The sequence below is a fragment of the Balaenoptera borealis genome (assembly GCF_965194805.1).
Source record: "Balaenoptera borealis genome assembly, chromosome: 5".
In the NCBI taxonomy this organism is placed as follows: Eukaryota; Metazoa; Chordata; class Mammalia; order Artiodactyla; family Balaenopteridae; genus Balaenoptera; species Balaenoptera borealis.
This window is the reverse complement of record NC_138862.1, coordinates 77,121,534-77,143,950: the sequence shown is the minus strand read 5'-3', so window position 1 is coordinate 77,143,950 and position 22,417 is coordinate 77,121,534. Positions and strand designations below refer to the sequence as shown.

At 36.8% G+C, this 22,417-nt stretch overlaps 1 pseudogene across 1 annotated transcript; it reads right to left on the bottom strand.

Annotated features, from left to right (window-relative positions):
* Positions 1–18,722: 18,722 nt before the first annotated feature.
* Positions 18,723–22,215, bottom strand: LOC309628985 (pleckstrin homology domain-containing family A member 3 pseudogene; annotated as a pseudogene). The gene has a single exon. The product of its transcript is annotated as a pleckstrin homology domain-containing family A member 3 pseudogene (transcript).
* Between the last annotated feature and the right edge of the window lie 202 nt (positions 22,216–22,417).

Here is a 22,417-nt window from a genome sequence, read left to right as displayed (position 1 = left end):
TCCTGTCCTTGTGGGGTTTTATTCAGCCGTCACTATATAAGCATGATTGATTAAATCATTGGCCATTGGCAACTGAACTCAATCTTCAGCCTCTCTCCTTTCTCTGGAGATGGAGGTGTGGGTGGGGTGAGACTGAAAGTTTCAACCCTTTAATCATATTGTTGGTTCTCCTGGCAACCAGCGCTCATTCTTAGGTGGGAGTCTAAAGATCTAACACAAAAAAAGACACCTTGATCAGTCCCATTATTTAGGAAATTCCAAGGGTTTTAAGAGCTCACAATATCACAGATGGAAATATAAATTTGAGATTAATCAGACATGGTTGGAATTTTCAGATGGGTCCCTCCCTCCCCTTAGCAAGAGAGAGAAGAGTAAACATAATGCAGGAATTCAGTATTGAATGAATCACATTTAAGACAGGAAAAAGAAGACTGAAGAAGCAAACAAAAGTTGTTATTTTAATGTTTTTAATTATCTTTAAACAAGCTTACAGGAAAAGAACATCTTTTAATAATGTACCTAAGACAAAGACTACAGTCACTGATACAGGGATTTACAACCTAAATCTCCCTTCAAGAAAACGGAACTCACTCCTCCAACTTCTGGAAATACTGCCGGAAGAAAATCTTCAGCTGTTAACTCCTTAAAGAGGTTGTCTAGGCTGAAGAGAGTCACCTAGTCCAAGGTCCTGTGCTCTTCCTCAAGTAGTGTGTTTCCAAAAACTAATGACATGCAGTATAAAAGTCCTCTCCCCTCACCTCATCTCAGGACAGCTCTGAACATTCAACTCAATTTCAAAACTTTAAGCATTTTGGCTGAAACCTCTGTTGAGACTATCAGAGTTTAGCTTCTCTCTCAACCCAATCCTGCTTCCTTTCCTTCCCTTCCACAGGGGTTGATCTCAAGAACACTCCCTAATAAACCTCCTGCACACTAATCTCTGTATGCCCCATATGTCAGAGTATGCTTCCCAGGGAACCCAGGCTGCAACATTTGGTATCCGAAGTGGTCAGAAAAAGTAGACACCAGTATGGGATCTTACAGCTAGATGGTGAGGACTCACCACCCAGCTCACAATAATCACCTCATCCCTGGTGGTAGGTGGTGCACTGAGAGCCCTGGTATATAGTAAAAGTGCAATTATTAAAACTGCTCCAGTGCAATTATTAAAACTAGCGTATGTTATTATACCAGTGGAAGGGAAGGCATTAGGACAAGGTTTCCCAACTTCAGCACTACTGACATTCTGGGTGAGATACTTATTATTGCTGGGGACTGTCCTATGCACTGAAGGATTTTTAGCCGCATCCCTGGCCTCTATTCAGTAGATACCAAGAGCACACTCTCCCAGCCCACCCCATCAGTTGTGATAATCACAAATGTTTCTGGACATTGACAAATATCCTTTCCACTTTTCATTTCTATGCCTTTGCTTATTTAAGACTTCAGCCTAAATATGTCTCCTTCATCTCTGCCTGTCAATTAACTGTTTTTTTTTTTTTTGAGGGGGGCGTGTCCTTGGTTCAGTGCCGACTGCACCTAAAGTCTTTTTAGATGTCCAAGATATAATAACTCTTTTTTGCCATTTCCCATTTTCTCTTAATATCTCTATATAATCAGAATGAATCATGTTCACAAGTACTAATGCTGCCCCATGTATATTAATGTCCACTTTACTATGACTCTGAGGTTTTGTATGGTTTACTTATAAGAAATCCAGTATTCCACCGACTTCTCTTTAGTACATGTTCCATGAAACTCAAGGATGTTTATGTAAGTCTTGGTCATTTCGCACTATTAGTTGTACCTGCCAGTGAATCAGGAACTCACCTCCTCTGATGACCATGAGTTCAGCAGCTAGGCTTCGAGCACAGATCAATTGCACACACGTGATTCCAGGAGTTCTGGTTGTGCAATGCTCCTCGTGCTGACTTCTGCTTCTTGCTTTCTCAGTGCAAATATTTATCAGTTTGCTGAAGCCAATGTTGCTCTGGTGACAGGAGGGGAACATGTCAGCAGTTTGCCTGCCTAAATGCCTCCCAGCAAAGTGCAGGCAAGTGCTTGAGCATTGATGTGTTACAACTCTCAGTAGTATAGGTCTTTCAAATTACATACACAGCTATCATTCTTCAGGCAACATATATGCTGCAAGTGTGTCTGGGACAGAAGTTTTTTCTCTATGCGCACTCTCTTAAATGCAAAACCAATACTCCTTTGATCTTTCTGCCTACTGCTGACTAGCTGTGGCCTTTTTCCTTTACCGAGACTTCCCTGTGCTCTGTTCCACCTTCCCTTTGTTCTTTTTCAGGGCTGCCCCAGCACATCAGTCATATGTGAATATCCTTGAAACTCTATGGTGGTAGGTACAGCACAGAAATGGTTCAGGCTGTCAGAGTTCAATCTCTCTTTTTTTCCTCACGAGATGCTTTTCTTCCAAACAGATGCTGATGCAGGTGAGCTTGTGTGGGGAGAATTTGCTTCTAATTCTTCTTGCCAGAAACAAGGCACTGTTTTAAACTATGTTTTCCCACGTTGTCATAAGTCCCAGAGATGAACTATGTAGTTCTATGTGCCTTTTGGGCCTTTGTTCTGTATGTTCTTTGACACTACTAAAATGTATCAGATTGACTTTAAACAGTAGATTGTAAGTTTTACTAACTTGAGAAATAAAAAACAGGAAAACTAAAATGCTTTTAGAGTCTATTCCTAGAATAAATTCAGACATCTAGACCTATGACATAACTTGTATTCTTATTTTTTTGGAAAAGCAAAAATAATAACAAGAAACACACAGAACAATAAACATTATATGAATTTTTTTCCCCTCAGAGTAAGAAGTTACCTTTTTCTTCAAAGAAAAATAATTGTAAAGATTTTATTCAGCCATTGATTTATTTATTCATTCATTTATCCTTCTAATGAGAATTTTTCAGATGCTCACCAAGAAGGGTCAGGAATCTATTGAACCACTCTAATATCATGATATTTCCAAATTAATACAATAAAAATCAAAAGTACACTGATATTAAAACAGGATGACTCAACCTCAAGAAGTCTCATATTCATAATAAATGGCATCTTCAAGGAAATTGATTTAGTTTTGTTTTATAACTTCTCCTGCCAATGAACTATTTAGGAGGGCACTGCTTTAGAAAAACCTAATCCATAATAACTCTCACATTAAAATCAAGGAGATCTGGCAGATTGTGTGCAGTTATATTCTTTTTCTTTACCAAAATTATCTTTTCACTTTATTTCAATGTTTGTGTAGAAGTAACCATATAGCTCATAAGGGAATGAGCAGAGAAGATTAAAGTATATGAAAGAGAAGCCCCTGACAATTTTGGTTCCACAATAAATATTAATACAGTCTTTCTAGAATAATAATAAAAATGAATAGAAAAGTGAAATTCTTTTTACAAGACAACATATACTTTCAAGTTTTAAACTGATTGTTAGGAATATACTTTTAGTATTTTTTTTAAAAATAAAGTAAAATCTATCACAAATCTTAATGCATTTAGAAAATAAAATTAGAGTTCTGAGATATGAATTAACTTGAATATCCTTACTTACCCACTAAATAAGTTAAGCATACTTAGTGAGTATAAAGCAGCAGCCAGTGTCCTTTCTGACTCTCTTTCATGAGGACTACCGTTCTTCACCAACATACTTTGCGAATGAAGTTATTAGTCAAGTTTGATTAGCATCATTTGATAGATAAGGAGCTCCCAAAGGGGAAAGAGATATATTTAGTTCTTCTATGATGAATTTGTCTGACTGAGAACCCAAGAGCTTATCACCTCTCTCCTTCCCCATCCTCTGCTATACCTGACATTATTTGGAAATAGTAAAATTATTTCAAAACACCTTAATGAGATTTTTAAGTGAGTGTGTAATTTATTATATAATTATGTCTACGTTCTTTAGAGAAGGGGCTATATATTTCAGGCTGCCAACTTTTCTGTAATTTTTGCCCGTTTGTGGCAGTAGAGAGGTTACGTGTCAGGTTGGTGGAAGCAGGTCATCCATCTTGGTGTCCCTGCAGCTGTTCGGGGTGTTGGAAATCACTCTAAAATTAGAAACAGAAAACTTGGTCTCTCTGCAACATGGGGAAAATCATTTAACTTCAGTGAAACAGGAGTGATAATATCTTCCTTGCCTTCCTCGTAGAGCAATTATGTGGAGCATTTAATTATGAAATTAAAATATTTTCTAAATAAAATTTAGGCAGTATGATTATTTTCACAGGTATCAGAGATAAAATTAGGAGAAGCCAGGAATGATATGTAAGCAGCAGACCCAGAAGTTCTATTAATAATTGAAGACAAACACAGTAGCCTCTGCCAGAGATGCTACAGATCAAAGATACCATCTTAGATGATTGAATTAAAGACCAAGTTAAAATTAAAGAACTTAATTCAGAAGTGGGAAGACCCCTGGATTCTAAGTTTGAATCCCTGATCTCTGATATCAGCTACGTGGCCTGGAGCAAGCTAATGTCCGTCATTAACCCTCTCAACAAATACAAAGAGAGTGAGCAAAATAACTTCTAATCAACAGTTCTCTCTTTTTGACATGATAACATCCAGCTTCCGCTCCAAACAATTTATATACCATAATATTATTAATGCAAACAATTTATTTTTATATATCTCTTCTCTAGCTTCCTCTTCTGAATTAAGTGAATAGTAATATCTAAATCCAAATATGACATATAAATACGGAAGGAATTTTGTTTGGAACTATTGCATTAAAGTTTCAACGATGTAAACTGTCTTCATTTTAAAGATAATTCAATTAAAGACCTGAGAGTTTAGATCACTTGCTAACATGATACAGCTACTAATTGTGTGAGTACTGCTCATCTGTATTCTACAATTATTTCTCAGCCATTGATAAAAATTTGTGATGATTACGCAATCATTGTTCAGATACTCATATAAATGCAGGGCCAAAACGTCTCCAAATCATTAGCCCAAATGTGTTGTACCCTCACGCTATTTTAATTTGCAAGAACTCTGGCTTGTCATTTAAAATCGAGTTAGCTATGATGCTTGAGGCCCCAGATGTTTTTAAACAAATAGATTATTCAGATTTGCAGTGTAAGTGAACTGCCTTTTTCACTGGAAAGACGGTTCAGAAGAAAGAGCTTGGGTTAGCTGAGAACGTGCCTCCTGAAACACATACTGGAGAATAATCATGGACTTCCTTGAATATCAGGTTTGTTTTCTTTAGTGATAGTTCTCAATAGTCAATGGAAAAGCCAGAAGTCATTGCAAATGAGTTTAGTCTCTGGTCTTTCTTTCTGATGTCCAAATGGACAAGCAGGTGAAATTTCAGGAAATCTGTAATGGAAAACTCACATTAAGAGTTTCACAGATTTCAGTTAAGTTTTGTTTGTTTTTTTTTTTTTCTCATCATTCAAGTTTGGTCTTGTAGGGAGAGGGAATAGAGTTTACAGATATATCTATTGAATATGGAATTCCTGGCCTTCCTAGAGAATTGTGTAAAATAATTCTCGTCATCCTATTCTTGCTGATACCCCATAGTCTTTCTCCTTTTCACTTTCTTTCTCTTTTCCAGTTCATTACATTAATGCTACTTTCATTTAATGAATTGCATTTCTGCCACTCATGCCCTTTAAAATTATTTTATTTTCATTCCTGGAAGAGGACAGTGTCCAGCAAATCTTTCTTGATTACTAGTACAAAAGCTGTCTTGCTCTTTGCTTGGTTTCTGAAGGAAAAGTCTACTTGCCTAATTTTGACTTCATTTACCTTTTCTCACATTGACCTCCCTGTTACAACTTCAACACTTCTATCATTAGCACAGTATCTACTGTGAGTTGGAAGGCTATACCTACTCTGGTTTGGACTCTAAGCTACTTAGACTTGTGCCAGTGTATATATAAAGTCTCACTTATTCCTTAAATAAACTTAAGCCATTATTAGCCCCATAGAAGTAAATGAATCTCACAGATTTTAAGTAGTTTTGTTTAAGACATATACCAGATGAGAGACAGAAATGAACATAATATTTAGTGTTGTTTTTGTCATTATTGGAAGAAATAAAACTATCTTCTATGTCTGCACCCAGATCTGGATAGGTGATATTCCAGGATTTTTACATATTCCTTCAAAAATTATTTTGAAAACCTGTGACTAAAAAAAAAACCCCAAGAAATAAAACAGCAAGAAAACATGAACTGCATTGTTTTTTCTTTCCCACTATTTAGTACAGAAGAAAAGTATAAAATATCATCAATATTTACATTTCAAAGCAGAGGTTGTTTAGCACAATAATGTTTGATAAGTAAATGGAGGAAAGCTATTCTTTTTTAAAGTTAGGCACAAGCTATGATTTTTGTTGCTGTTGTGATTACCTCAAAATCTTAGAGTCATTTCAACTTCCCTTTTCTCTTGTTGCTTGTGGTTAATTACCAAGTCCAATTTCAAAATCATATTCTGACGAGCATCACCTCTATTTACTTTCCAGGGAATCCATGGCATTTCTACATTGGGGATTATACACGTTTCTTAAGAAAAAATTGAGGTTTGCCCCATATGGCCATGCCATGTTTTTCTAAATTATTATTTCCTGCTTCCTTATATGAACCCCGTGTGCAAGTGAAGCTATTCTTCCAAGAACATGTGGATAATCTACTCGCCTAGATTATTTTTTTAGGATATTCCTTCTTACTGGAAAGCCTTATTCTATTATAAATCACTGTCTATCAAGTACACATATGTCCACATTTCATATATCCCTTATATTCTAGGATAACTACTAAACAGAACACTTAAATTTTACCAGTTCTCTATCCTTGTAGCCTGAAGCTTATCATTTATCCCTTCCACTCATTATTTGATCTCCACAATGAGGTTAGAACAATAGGACTTTAGGATCCTTAGCTACAAATGCCAAAGGAGGCAAATCTGTGGTTTATTTTCTGTACATCACTATGTACAATTGTTCACCAAATTCTTTGAAAAAATATTACCCATTTGTTTGTGAAAACCTTCAGAAATCCTCTTAGGATACTGGAATTAAATAATTATAGAACACAAGACATAGGGAATTTAGAGATCTGATATTTCCTAAAGTTGGAGAAATGCTCTGAAAAAGAAATGAGTTTAAGGTAGACAGCACTACAGCACTCTTCATTTTATTCACTCTATTTCTTTCACACTGATTATTTATTTCAATTAATATTTGAAGGTCATTTTATTGACATTTGAATATTTGAATGTCATTGTATTATCATATATTATAAAGCTATAGTATTATATAATAGGGACATTATCTGTTACATGCTCCCAATACTTGCCAAATATTGTTTATAAAAGCAAAAATACATGGAATTGATCAGATTATTATTTTTCTCTTCAAAGTTTACGTTTTCCCAACTCAGATAGAAAATCTAACCTCAGGAACTATATACCAGATTTTCTAAAGGTAAGAAAATGTTAAAATGGACACAATTTTTAAATTATACTCTCCCTTCATATTGGGGGAAAAGAAGTGGATTCTAGTTCATCAACTGTGAATTTTGGATTAAATATCCTTCTATCCCAATCTTTGTAAAAGAAACATTAAAAGCCTATTTAGGATTTTATACTGTAACATGTTGTGACTCTTTAAGGATTTACTACATTTGTTTCATCTATACTATCTTTTTTCTTTTTGTCTTAATTATTTTAAAGCAAAACCCCTACTTTGTTATTTCACCCCTGTATCAGTCAGTATTTATATCCTTAAAAAATTATCTGGGGCTTCCCTGGTGGCGCAGTGGTTAAGAATCTGCCTGCCAATGCAGGGGACACAGGTCCGTGCCCTGGTCCGGGTAGATCCCACATGCCTCGGAGCAACTAAGCCTATGCACCACAACTACTGAGCCTGTGCTCTAGAGCCTGCAAACCACAACTACTGAGCCAGTGTGCCACAACTACTGAAGCCCGTGCACCTAGAGCCCGTGCTCCGCAACAAGAGAAGCCACCGCAATGAGAAGTCCACGGACGGCAACGAAGAGTAGCCCCAGCTCACCGCAACTAGAGAAAGCCTGCGTGCAGCAACAAAGACCCAATGCAGCAAAAAATAAATAAAATAAATAAATTAAAAAAAAAATTATCTGGATATTTTCCTATATAACCAAATTTCTCCAATTGTCTTGAAATATGTTTTTACAATTGATTTTTTTCAAATAGGAACCAAGTAAGGTCCACACTTGCCAGGTGGTTATGTTGCTTACATCTCTTTTTATCTAAAACAGCCATACTATTACATATTGTTGATCTGCTAAAGACAACAGATCACGTGCCCTCTAATACTTCCAACATTCTAAATTTTCTTTGCTGTTTGCTTTGTGATGTTGGTTTATTTGTTTCTCTATCCTTAGTATTCTTTTTAAAAAATTTTTTTAATTTATGGCTGCATTGGGTCTTCGTTGGGGTGCAGGCTTTCTCTAGTTGCAGTGAGCGGGGGCTACTCTTCATTGCGGTGCGCGGGCTTCTCACTGTGGTGGCTTCTCTTGTTGTGGAGCACGGGCTCTAGGCACACGGACTTCAGTAGTTGTGGCATGCGGGCTCAGTAGTTGTGGCTCGTGGGCTCTAGAGCACAGTCTCCATAGTTGTGGCACACGAGCTTGGTTGCTCAGCCACATATGGGATCTTCCCGGACAAGGGCCGGAACCTGTGTCCCCTGCACTGGCAGGCAGATTCTTTATCACTACACCACCAGGGAAGTCCCTTAGTATTCTTAATATACTAATTATTGGCCCTACAGATATGCTAAAATTTGGGATTAGATGTTTTGTTTGTTTTTGAAAGAATAGTTCTTAAGTTGTGCCATGTATCCTGCATCGTGTTTGGAGACATGCAATGTCTGATTGTCCCTTCTTAGTGATGTGGTGATTGATTTTGCAGTTAAATTCAGGTCATAATAGCCTGCACATCAGAAGGTTGACTTAACACAGCTCTCTGATTTTTGGCTACAAATAATCTAAATCCTTCCAGCTAGTGACATCAAGGTATGGATCAAATGACTGTGCATAACCCCTTTCTTGGGTTCTGAGCTAGGAGACTAAAGATCTGGGCAATTAATTTAGATGTGCATGTTTGTTTAGATGTGCATGCATGCCTGTAACACAGGCATATTCACCAAATTTTAAAAGTAAAGAACTGACTCACAGGGATTATAAAGAGTAATGGAATCTGAGAACCACCCCCCTTTAACTCTCCATGAAAATACCCTTGAAAGGATACAGATAACAAGGAAAAAGCAACAGTGATTCCAGAAACTAAGCATAAAAAGAGTGGAAACAGCAAAATTATGGAGGGATATCTTTAAACTCTGATGACATTACGTAAATGTCATTGAGAGCTGATGTATCCTTTAACCCCTAAAAGAGCACTGGTACAATTTGGGGCAAATCCCATTCATATCCCCTAAATAATGAATGTGAAATTTAACTTTATGTAGATCTGAGTTTAATTCTTGGATTCTTGCCTCTTATCTGCTCTGTAATTCTGGGGAAGTTACTTCATCTCTTTAAGCTCCTATTTCTTTATTTATGAAATATGGAGTGGATTTCATTACTTTCCTCAGAGTCTGCATGTAGGAATTAAGCTGGAGAATGCATGTATGTATAATAGTATCATGTTGTTTTAAAATAGGTTTTATTATTACTTAGAAATGGTAAGGCTAACAGAGATAACTGTCATTGAAAATATAGTTTGTTATACTTATGGATGTCAAATTTACTGTGGTTTCCATGGGAAGGAACAGGCAAGGCAGGTTAAACATTTTTAGGACTGAGTAGTTTGAATAATTCCATTGGCTCTGGGGTCTCTAGTTTTCTGGTACCTGACCCTGGGGTGATTAAGGCAGGTGACTAGTGGCCCAGAATATGAGAATCCAATAGACAAGTTAGTTGGGCTGTGGGCTTTGGATTGCACTTAAAAGGCATGTGGGCAAATTATTGTTTTGAATTTTTCATCCCTTCTCCACTGATCTAAATGATACTGTTTTTATATATCAGTTTCTCCTTTATTCATAGATCTATTTTTCATCTGTGCATTTTTTTCCCATGGGTCTCCTGCATCTTTTCTTCCTGTATAGCTTTTCAATATATACTAATTGTTTTAAACTTTTTGTTTTGAAATAATCTTAGAATTGCAGAAAAGTTGAAATAATAGTACAGAGTTCATGCATAAGTTTCAACCAGTTTCCTATGGTAACATCTTTTTAAATTTTTTTTAAAAATTTTATTGGTGTAGAGTTGATTTACAATACTGTGTTAGTTTCAGGTGTACAGCAAAGTGATTCAGTTATATATATATATAGGCATTTTTTTTAGATTCTTTTCCCATATAGGTTATTTCAGAATACTGAGTAGAGTTCCCTCTGCTATACGTACGTCCTTGTTGATTATCTATCTTATATATAGTAGTGTGTATATGTTAATCCCAAACTCCTAATTTATTCCTCCCCCCCCACCTACGATAACATCTTCAATAACATAGTACAGTTGTCAAAACCAGGAATTAACATTGTTACGCTGCTATTAACTAAATGTAAGCCTTTCTCAAATTTAACCAGTCTTTTGCCTAATGTTCTTTTTCTTTTCCAGGATCCAATTTCAGTTCTTATATTGCACTTAGTTGTTGTGTCTCTTTACTCTCCTCTAATCTGTGGCAGTTCCTCCCTTTCTCCTTCTTTCCTTGTCTTTTATGATGTTGGCATTTTGGATGAGTTCTAGCCTGTCATTTTGCAAAATGTTTCTCAGTTTAGGTTTGTCTGATGTTTACTCATCATTAGACTGAAATTATACATTTAAAAAAATAATACACAGAAATAATGTTATGTTCTCAGTGCATGGTATCACTATATCTTCTTACTGGTGATGTTAATATTGATAACTTGGTTAAGGAGGTGTCTGCCAGATTTCTCCATTGTAAATTACTATTTTTTCCTCTATAATAAATACACTGATCTTAAGTATAGAGTTCAATGAGTTCTGACAAATGCATACATCTAGATAACCCACACACCTAAGATATTGAACATTTCCATCCCTCTGGAACATTTGCTTTTGTGGCTTCCTAGCATCCTCTCCATAGTAACATACCCAAAAACAACTCTTCTGATTTCTTTGATGTATTTCTGGATTCTCTCTGCTAAAATTTGTTAAGGATATTAGGATCTATGTCCATGAATTATATTGGTCTATAATTAAACTGTCTTTTAATGTGCTTGTCTTGTTTTGGTATCAGGATTATTCTGGCTTCAAAAATAAGTTGAAAGATACTTCCCTTCTGTTTTCTGAAAGAGTTTATGTAATAATGGTTTTACCGTTTTCCCAAATATTTAATAGAATTCATCACAGTAGCTATCTGCACCTCGAGTTTTGATGGTGGGTAGGTTTGCAACAATGAATTCACATTGTTTAATAGATACATGGTTATCAAGATTTTCTATTTCTTTGTGGGTATGTTTTGATAGTTTGTGTCTTTCAATAAATTTTCCATCTAAGGGGACTTCCTTGGTGGCTCAGTGGTTAAGAATCCACCTGCTAATGCAGGGGACATGGGTTTGAGCCCTGGTCCGGGAAGATCCCACATGCCGCGTAACAACTAAGCCAATGCACCACAACTACTGAGCCTGTGCTCTGGAGCCCATGAGCCACAACTACTGAGCCTGCATGCCACAACTATCGAAGCCTGTCTGCCTAGAGCCCGTGCTCCACACCGCAATGAAGAGTAACCCCCTCCCTCTGCAACTAGAGAAAGCCTGCATGCAGCAACAAAAACCCAATGTGGCCAAAAGTAAATAAATAAATAAATTTATTAAAAAAAATTTCCATCTAAATTGTCAAATTTATTGGCACAGAGTTATCAACAAAATTGCTTTATCATGTTTTAATGTTTGTAAGATCAGGAAGGATGTTCTCTCTTTCATTCCTAATATTGACAGTTTGTGCTTTTTCTCTTTCATCTTGACCTACAGAGCTATGGTTTTATCCAAACTGATGATGTTTTCAAATTATTAACATGTGAATGTGTTTTCTTCTTTGTTAGTTTACTTTCTATTTCACTGGCTTCCACTTTTTATTATTTTCTTCCTCTTATATTTGGGTTTCTAGCTTCTGAAGGTAAAAGCTTGTATTCATTTAAAAATTGTATTCATTGTTAATATAAGTATTTAAAGATTACAAACTTCTCTTTCAGTGCTGCATTAGTTGCATTCCACAAATTTTGCTATATTGCATCTATAAATTGCTTCCAGTTGTTTCACAATATCCCACATGTCTTTCCACTTACATTACTATCTACAACTCTCAAGGATGAGTGACTCATGATGTCTCCAATACTCTATCACCCAACACAAATACTGCTTCAGTAATTCCTAACATCATACCCTTGTATTCTGAGAATATCTTTGGGGTACATACCCAGGAGCAGAATTTTTATCATATATCTAAATACCTTGCTTCACTCTATTAATCATTTGAACAATTTACAAAAAACATAGCTTTTTTCTTGATTTCCATGTAAATGATGTTTCATTTGTGCTTAAAATGCTTGTTTTCTTCTTTTTCAGTCCACATATCTTTATTCTTTTTATTCTGCCCCACTACAATGTTGAATAGAAGTGTTAATCTTTGTCTTAATCCTAGTTTTGAAAAGACTGTATCTTAGACATTTATGGAAAGTATTTTGTAGTTTCCTGTTTTCAGCCTAAGCTCCTTCTTAGTGTACCATGGTTTTCATCATTGATGAATATGAAATTTTAACAAAACATTTCTAAACATACTGAGATTATTATATGGTTTTTCCCCTTTAATATATTTTTGTAATGATTTTTTTTTCCAAATTGAATTCAGTGTACATTGCTGGATAAGCACAATCTTGCCATAAAGTTTTTTTAAATATATTGCTTTATATGTTTTTCTCTTTTTTTGGAATATATGTTCAGAAATGAGATTAACTTGTTATTTTTCCTCTCTTGTTATATCCAAATCTTGTTTGGGCATTAAAGTTATACTGGTCTCATAAAGTTGTGGAACAATCTCTGATATTTTGTTTTCTGGAAAACTTTGTAATTCTGTCCCTTGAATCTTTGGTATGTTTCAACTCGAAAAATAGCTGGGTGTGTGAGAGTGTGTATGTGTACGTGTGATTATTTAACAGTAATATGTCAATTTTCTTCTTTTGATTTGATCCAGTTTTTGTAAGTTTTATTTCTCTAAGAAGTTGTTCATTTATTTAAAATTTCAAAATTGGCACATACAGTTGTTCATTTTGTTTTCTTAATAGTTCATCTCTGCTTCATCTAGAGCTATACTCCTTTTATTCCTGTTATTATTTTTAGTGGGTTTCTTTCCTTGTCATAAACATTTCATTTTACTTTTTTTTTTATCTCAAAGAAACATCTTAAAATTTCTGCAATGATTTGTTTTCTTTATTTTCTTCTAACTTATTGTGTTTTAATTATTTTATTTTATGTAACATTAAATTGAATGCTTTCTCTTTATAGTAATCATATAAAGCTGACTGCCACCAATAAAAAGAACCCCAGTCAGTAAATTTCCAAAACAGAAACCTCCTTCTTTCTCACTTTACATCCAATTAACTTACATTCTGCAAAATGATTTTCAAACTCAAACCCCTCTGATTATGTAGGGCTTCAGAGTCCTTCACACGATCTTTGTATCCAGGCTTCAGGCAAAGAAAAGAGAGCATGTGTGGAAAAAGCTCTTTATTCCTCAGGGATGGCAGTCATTACATCCATTCGCATTTATTGATGAGACCTATTGTTTGGCCACAGGTCTCTGCAGTAAAGCTGGGAAATGTAGTCTAGCTGTGGACTAAGCAAAAAGAAAACACAGATATTGGCCAGCATTGGGCCAGTCGTGCCAGAGTCCATTATTGTACTCACCAAATATCCACTTTCTCCTTCTCTCCACGCTGACCTACCCCCGAGAAATATCCCAAAGACACACCCCGTCACTGTATACTGCTCAAAGTCCAGGATCTTCAGGTGATTTTCTGTCCTCTTCTTCAGATTTGAACATGATTCCTGTTCCAGCAGCCAATAAGTAAGAAAACTAGTTATCTGTTCCCTTCCACACACATTGCACAGTGTTAAAACCAGGGACAGAAAAACCACTCCACAAGCTCTGAATCAGAAAGGGGAAGAATAGGAGACATAAAACCACCATTATTCTGTGTTAATTCCAAAATCCTCCTGAGCAATCTTAACATGGACAGTACCCTCCTGTCCGTATTTTGGAGGTGTGAGAAGTTCTTTGCATTCTTAGAATCAAGCAGGTTTTGATTCTACTCTGGAGGTGAGTCTTCTTCTATCTGTGGTCCTCTGGGGCCCCAGACTCTAATCACTGTTAAATTATTCCTTTGTCTGTTGTTAGTCCCACTTTCTTTTCTATTTCATCAGCGTCACCAAGGATGAGGTAGCAAAGCCCTCTTGGACTTTGTCAGTGGCTGCTGACCTCCATAATACTCCCCTGTCCTTTGTAGCCCATCCCTGCTCCAGGTTAGTGGGTCAAGCATTATCAGAATTTGTTCCCCACTAACCAGTCTGTTTTGATCACAATCTCTTATCCCATTGGAGCTCTGGATTATGACTAGGACAGGATTTTACTTACTTTCCCAGTGGACTTCTCCCTCCACTGTATGGTGGGTGGTGTGGTACTTGTTCCCCTAGATCCCTCCTTGCTAGGTTGCAATGGTTTGGCTGCTTTCTTGTCCTCAAAGTGGCAGATCTTGAAAGGTAGCCCTCTCCATAGAGCTACTATCTCCACCTTCTGTTGATTACTCCCTTCCCTCTCCTCTTCAGTTCAGGAGTAATAATGGCTCTCTGCTGTTCCTGACCCCAGGGTCAGTTTACTATCCCTCTTCGGATTTCCTTAACCCTACCTATACCTTGGTAAACATGTCTTTATCCAACTCTCCTTGATTGCCTTATTTGAGCACACCCTCTTACTCTTATTGAGACATAAATGATGATGTAAGCAAATCTGACTTTGAATTCCAACTCTGCCACTTGCTTTAAGGACAAGTTTTGTGACACAATTAGTGATTATTTTGCACAAAATTGTTTTGCATGATGTAATACTAACAGTATTTCTTGTGCTTGAGCTAAACTAAAAATATATATAGCACATGAGTTTCTTGTGGTAGGAAGGGAAACTTCCACATTTTAAAATAATGTTTAGTTTTGGTTCTCCCAAAAAGCAGAGCTTGAGACAGTCTTACATGTGTGAAGTGATCCCAGGGAACCAGAGTCGTGGAATTGCAAGAGTAAACTGGGAAAGAAAGGAAGACTAATCCAAAGGTGCATTATTGACTTGGTTCTGCTATGAACAACCAGAACTAAATTTCCCTGCAGAGTTTCTGAAGACTAAGAATATGTCTCAGAACTGTCAGTCTAAGGGCATTCGAGAGAGGGATTTTTATCCCTTGACTCCTGTCTACCACACGTCAAGCAAGATGTTATCTCTCTAGCTGTTCCAGAAAGGCTGCGTCAGCTCCCACAGCATGCTGTATTGAGACATAAGAGAAGCCCTAGGGCAAAAAGCAAGAAATGAGGAACTGTTAAGATATATCTGAAGACTGCTGGTTGTCACAGCCATAGCCAGAGCCAAAAGGTGGTGGGAATTTTTAAATTGGCATAAAAGTTGTCCAACCTATTACCATCCCTCAACTTGGTAATTTACATAAGCAGAGGTCAATTTACAAATGTTTGTTCAATGAGAACATGCAAACTATTCTTTCATAGTCGCTTTAGATTTCGTTCCTTTTGATAAATACAAAATTGTCAAACTGTCATTCAAGTAAGAATTCTGATTTTTGAGCTAGGAACCTTGATGCCGGAGGAGACTAGGAGGATTATTTTCTGGGTGCCAAGACACATACTGTTCGAATAAACTGTGACAGTCGTAAATGCTTCCTCTTAAACTTTATGGCTCCCATTAGTTTTGCGTATTGATCCAGACTTGCATTTTCCATTCGTTTGATTATTATAATATATTCTGTTGTGGTTGTAAAAATGTCTATAACACTTATAGCATTGCAGAGCACTTGAAATTTTTTTTTAAATGACAAATGTTTATGTGTGACTTTTCCTTTGCATAAGTTTATATACAAATTTCAGGACTAACATATAATCTAATATGTTCTATTTGACCTCATCACTCAAATTTCTAAATTGCCACTCTTCCCCATCCCACCTCTTCCATAGTTCTTAGTAGGATTCAGGTGAACTCTAAGATATGACAAATCCTCTTAAAAATAGATGTACTGTTGAGCATCTTTACATGTGCCTCTTGGCCATCTGTATGTCTTCCTTGGTGAAACGTCTATTTAGGTCTTCCACCCATTTTTCAGCTGGATTGTTTGTTTTTTTGATATTGAGCTCCATGAGCTGTTTGTATATTTTGGAGATTAATCCTTTGTCTGTTGTTTCATTTGCCAATATTTTCTCCCATTCTGAGGGCTGCCTTTTCGTCTTGTTTATTTCCTTTGCTGTGCAAAAGCTTTTAAGTTTAATTAAGTCCCATTTGTTCATTTTTGTTTTTATTTCCAATACTCTAGGAGGTGGGTCAGAAAAGATCTTGCTGTGGTTTATGTCAAAGAGTGTTTTTCCTGTTTTCCTCTAAGAGTTTTATAGTGTCTGGTCTTACATTTAAGCCTTTAATCCATTTGGAGTTTATTTTTGTGTATGGTGTTAGGTGGTGTTAGGTAGTGTTCTAATTTCATTATTTTACATGTAGCTGTCCAGTTTTCCCAGCACTACTTATTGAAGAGGCTGTCTTTTCTACACTGTATGTTCTTGCCTCCTCTGTTGTAAATTAGGTGCCTATATGTGCATGAGTTTATTTCTGGGCATTCTGTCCTGTACCATTGGTCTATTATGAGAGAAATGCAAATGAGAACTACAATGAGGTATCACCTCACACTGGTCAGAATGGCCATCATCAAAAAATCTACAAACAATAAATGCTGGAGAGGGTGTGGAGAAAAGGGAACACTCCTGAACTGTTGGTGGGAATAAAAATTGATACAACCACTATGGAAAACAGAATGGAGCTTCCTTATAAAACTAAAAGTAGAACTACCATATGACCCAGCAATCCCACTACTGGGCATATACCCTGAGAAAACCATAATTCAAAAAGATACATATAGCACAATGTTCATTTCAGCACTATTTACAGTAGGCAGGACATGGAACCAACCTAAATGTCCATCAACAGATGAATGGATAAAGAAGATGTGGCACATACATACAATGCAATATTACTCAGCCATAAAAAAATGAAACTGAGTTATTTGTAGTGAGGTGGATGGACTTAGAGTCTGTCATACAGGGTGAAGTAAGTCAGAAAGAGAAAAACAAACACCGTATGCTAACGCATATATATGGAATCTAAAAAAAAAAAAAAGAAAAATGGTACTAATGAACCTAGTTGCAGGGCAGGAATAAAGAGGTAGACATAGAGAATAGACTTGATGACATGGGGTGGGAGGGCGAAGCTGGGGCGAAATGAGAGTAGCATCGACATATATACACTACCTAATGTAAAGTAGTTGGCTGATGGGAAGCAGCAGCATAGCACAGGGAGATCAGCTCGGTGCTTTGCGATGACCTAGAGGGGTGGGAGAGGGAGGATGGGAGGGAGGCTCAAAAGGGAGGGGATATGGGGACATGTGTATGCATATGGCTGATTTGCTTTGTTGTGCAACAGAAACTAACACAGTATTGGGAAGCAATTATACTCCAATAAAGATATATATAAAAAAAAATAGATGTACTTGGTTTGGTTTGGTTTACTTGGCCAGTATTTAAAAGTAAAACTTCACACTTATGAAGAGCATATAAAATGTTAAAACACAACTTAATTTAGTGAAAGTGGACACGCAAATTAACTCTTTTGACAGTTTTACTGAGATAGATGGCTTGTAGAGTCATTATGCTTTGTTGCAAGTAATACGATCTTCTCTTTATAGATTAAATTCCATTTTTATTTTTAAGACCTGTAATTGTTGAATTCAATCTTGGAAATCAGAGATGCAGAAGCTATTAAACTCTTAAGTCATTGGGAGTACTTTAACTCATTTCAGATTAGGCATTTTTCATGTCTTTTCTCAGTACACAAGGAATATGTGCCACCTGCAGATAACTAACTTGGTAGCAAATTCACACTTCTAGCCTCTCCTTACACCTCACTCCTTCCTCCCAATGATCACAGGAGTACCTGTTTTTTTCATTTCCTTCTCGTTCCCTCTTCCTCTCCCACTCAAGATGTGCTTTATTTCACTTCACAAGTTATCAAAACTAATATAAGAAGAATCAGAAAATCTGAACAGCCCTGTGTGTTAAATAAATTAAATTTATAATAATAAAATTCCTCACATAGAGAACTCCAGGCCCAGATGGATTCATTGGTGAATTCTATCGAATATTTAACAGAAAAAAAAAAAAAATCCAAGAATATACAAGCTCCTTTAGAAACTAGAGAAATAGTGTGCATTCCACATCTATTTTTATAAGCCAGCATAACCCTGGTATCAAAATCAGTCAACAACCTTACTTGAAAAGAATATTACATATGAGCATAGATACAAAGTGATAGGGATACACATTTTAGCTTTATTGCTAGTAAAGCTGTTTGATATACATCTCTCAGGTCTTTTCATCTCTCAGGTCTTTTCATCTCTCAGGTCTTTGGTTTAGAGTCACACACATCTTTATTTTAATTAAAACAGGTGTGTATTGTACATATTGTTTTATAATATTTTTATTAGATTTTATGCCATGAACATTTTTTCATGTCATTAAATATCCATCTGTAACATAATTTTTAGCTCTTCTCAAAGTAATGCCTATCTGTTTAATCAGTTCTGATTGGCTTTAGAGAAGTACTACTTCTGAGTATTTTACACATTCCTTGTTCTGTGTATTAAAACACACACACACACACAGTATGAAAAATTCCCTTTATAGTTGAACATGTTTTTTTCTTTTAAAAATTAGTTTGGTTTATTTTATCTAAGTTAATCTCTCTCTATCCTTTTTAATAGAATGTTAGCTTTAAAAAGGTTTTACAAAAGGGTTTTGGAAAAAAAGTATGACATAAATCTTTCAGTATAATAATAAATAGGCCAAAACTAGTGAAAAGATGAAAAATGAGCAAAACACCTCATTATGTTATAAACGTTATAAAAAGTATCAATATTTGAAAATTACCAGATGCTGGTCTAGGGCTATCCAAGTTTTAAGTACATAGTATAAATTTTGAGGAAATGAAGCCCAAACCCTCTGTATGGCCCTGTCTATCTCTGCCTCTCTAAGAAGAAATTTGTGTGACTCTATAACTCGTTGAAAGTAATGATATGTCAAATATTGAGTCCTATGCATGTATTTCAACTTATGCTAAATTATGGGGTGCATCAGGGGAGAATGGAGGCATCACCAAATTTTTATTAGATATGATTGTTAAAAGAAAAAGTCAAAATAATATAAAATTTTACACTTACATGAAATAAGGGACACGTCATTGACCGTGACTGGAAACCGAGAAGTAACAGGTTTATGATGAGAGGAAGTCAAATTTTGATTCATATATACTTAGTGTGAAGTGACTAGTGAACTCCAAATAGAAATGACCAAAAAGTCTAGATTCGAACATTAGATTGGAGGTCAGCTTAGAAATTGGAGCATTTGAATAACCTTTTTATCTTTTAAGAAAAAATTTTAGTAAGAAATTTCCCTGGAAAAAAAATAGTGGTTTATTACATTTCTGTCTTCATTTTTTTTTTTTTGAATGCAAAAACCACGTATTTATTAAACATATGATTAACTTAAAAACACCAAACCAGTTTGTGTTAAAGTGCTCCTCATCCAAAACCTTGGACAAAACCATCACTCCAAAGTGAACTGAAAAAACAGTTTACAAGGCAAACACTGACAATAGGTATGCACAGGCACTACCAAAAAATGCTATTTGTTCTTTAATTGAATAATGCCGTTCTAGGGCTTCCCTGGTGGCGCAGTGGTTGAGACTCTGCCTGCCAATGTAGGGGACACGGGTTCGAGCCCTGGTCTGGGAAGATCCCACATGCCGCGGAGCAGCTGGGCCCGTGAGCCACAACTACTGAGCCTGCGCGTCTGGAGCCTGTGCTCCGCAACAAGAGAGTCCGCGATAGTGAGAGGCCCGCGCACCGCGATGAAGAGCGGCCCCCGCTTGCCGCAACTAGAGAAAGCCCTTGCACAGAAACGAAGACCCAACACAGACATAAATAAATAAATAAATAAAATAATGCCGTTCTCGTTATGTAGGGCAATCACCTTGACAGATTCCTTTTTTATAAATATTCATAAATAAAAAATGTCTAGATATTCTAAAGAGCTGCAAACATTAATACCTTACAACAGCAGCTTATGTTTATTTTCGGAAAAAAGCACTAAAATCCTCTTCCATTGCAAGTCATTTATTTCTCTGGTGGAAGTGAGCAAGGTCATTACAATATTAACCTCTTTTCTAGAACAATGTAAATAACAAGATATACACATCTTAAATTTGGTAGGTCATAAAAGTTAGGATGCAATCATTTTTTTTGATGCAACAGAAAAATAAATAAGTAAAAATTAAATACTTTAACCCAATATTTGGTATTGACAAATCAGTAGTGTCAACTTCATATACAAAGGACAGCACAATCTGGTTTTTAAAAAATCCTCAATGTCATGGTATTTGGGGTAAAAATATTTCTAATATTAAATGTTTCCTTTTTGCTTAAAGGAATATAAGACAAACACCATCAAGCTGCGACTGTAACTCACTTTCAGCTGGGGTAAAGTGACCATTTGGTCCATGGCACAAGTTACATATATCACACTTCTGTCACACTGAAACCTTAGGTTTATAAGATTTCATGTTTATAAGCTACAATACACACTGACTAAGATGTCAGTCCCTCACAGTGTTTTAGAAAAATATCTACATTTGTCCTTACAGATGTCAAAATGTTACACCATCATTTGTTCAAAAACCAAAAACATGCACATTCATACTGTGAAGTTATTAGGAAAATACTCTTGCAAATAAACTATATAAAGATAAAATACACTTCAAAGGTATGTGGGTTGTTTTTTGTTTGTTTGTTTTACAATATTCTATAAAGTGCAGAGAAATCCTAAGGAAAAAATTACTCCCTATAACATAGTTTAATTACAGCAGCTTTTGCAGAGCGATACTTAGAGGAAGTTGGACACTTCCGTTTCCTCAGGAAGAGAAGGATGGAAGAGGATCTTCCGATGCAGATTTTTTTTTTTGGCCATAAGTCTGCTTTCTTCAGGAATGATTGCTGATGCCAAATCTCCATTAAGTGTATTTCTTGAACAGTGAACAGGTCTATCTGGGTCTTCGAGAGGAACATCATTACAAGAGTCTGTATCTGAGTAGGTTCTTCGGGGCCGCTGGGAGAGTCGGTGAAGTGTAGACACTGTTTCTTTTATAGAGTGGGTACTCCTCTCTGAACTGCGAGAACCAGGGTGGCTGACAGAACGCTTCATCATTTGAGCAAGAGAAGGTGACACAGGAGAAACTAAGGGATCCGGATGGCACAGCTGAAACATCCCGGGTTTAAACTTGGCATTCGCTATCTTCACACATTCCTCAAGCGTTGTGATGAATGTATTACACGTCCCCCTAAGTAGGGAAGAGGCTTCATTCATGTTCTCTATGCTGGGAGATGAATGATTCTCATCATGGTGAACAAACTCTTGGATCGTATGAACTTGCTTCATTAGGAGGTCACAGTAGAGGCGAAGCTCAGACATTTCGGTTTTCAGAGATTCACTGGTTCCACTTATTTCTTTTTCTTTTTTAGTCCTAGTATCAGACAAACAAGCTTTGGAGCTCCCCAGAGCACCCAGCCACCTTTGTCTTTCAGCTGCATTCACTGCCTTCATGTAGAAATGCTGCTCTCCTAGAATGATTAATTCCATTCTTGTGCTGTCTGCCGAATGGACTTTAATTTCACAAACTGCCATCATTATACTTCCTTTGCTCCCTTTGCAAACATCGTCTTGTGAATCATAGTAGGACAGGATTCCATTACCTAAAACAAACCAGCGAGGCTGCCAACCTGTGAGATGGTTGGTCCACGTGTACAGAACTCCCTCCACGCTTCAGAGCCTGGCGCCGCGCCGCCTCCTGGCCCGGCGCCGGCCGCGGTTAAGGGCGAAACGCGGGGCCTGGGCAGCCCCTCCCCTGGCGCCCCCAGCCCGCACCGAGCAGCCCCCAGCCCGCGCGCGCTGCCGGGACGTGGCGGCCCTCAGAGGCCGGGACGGCGGCCGCCGCGTGGTGCTTGGGGGCCTTGAGACATCCCCG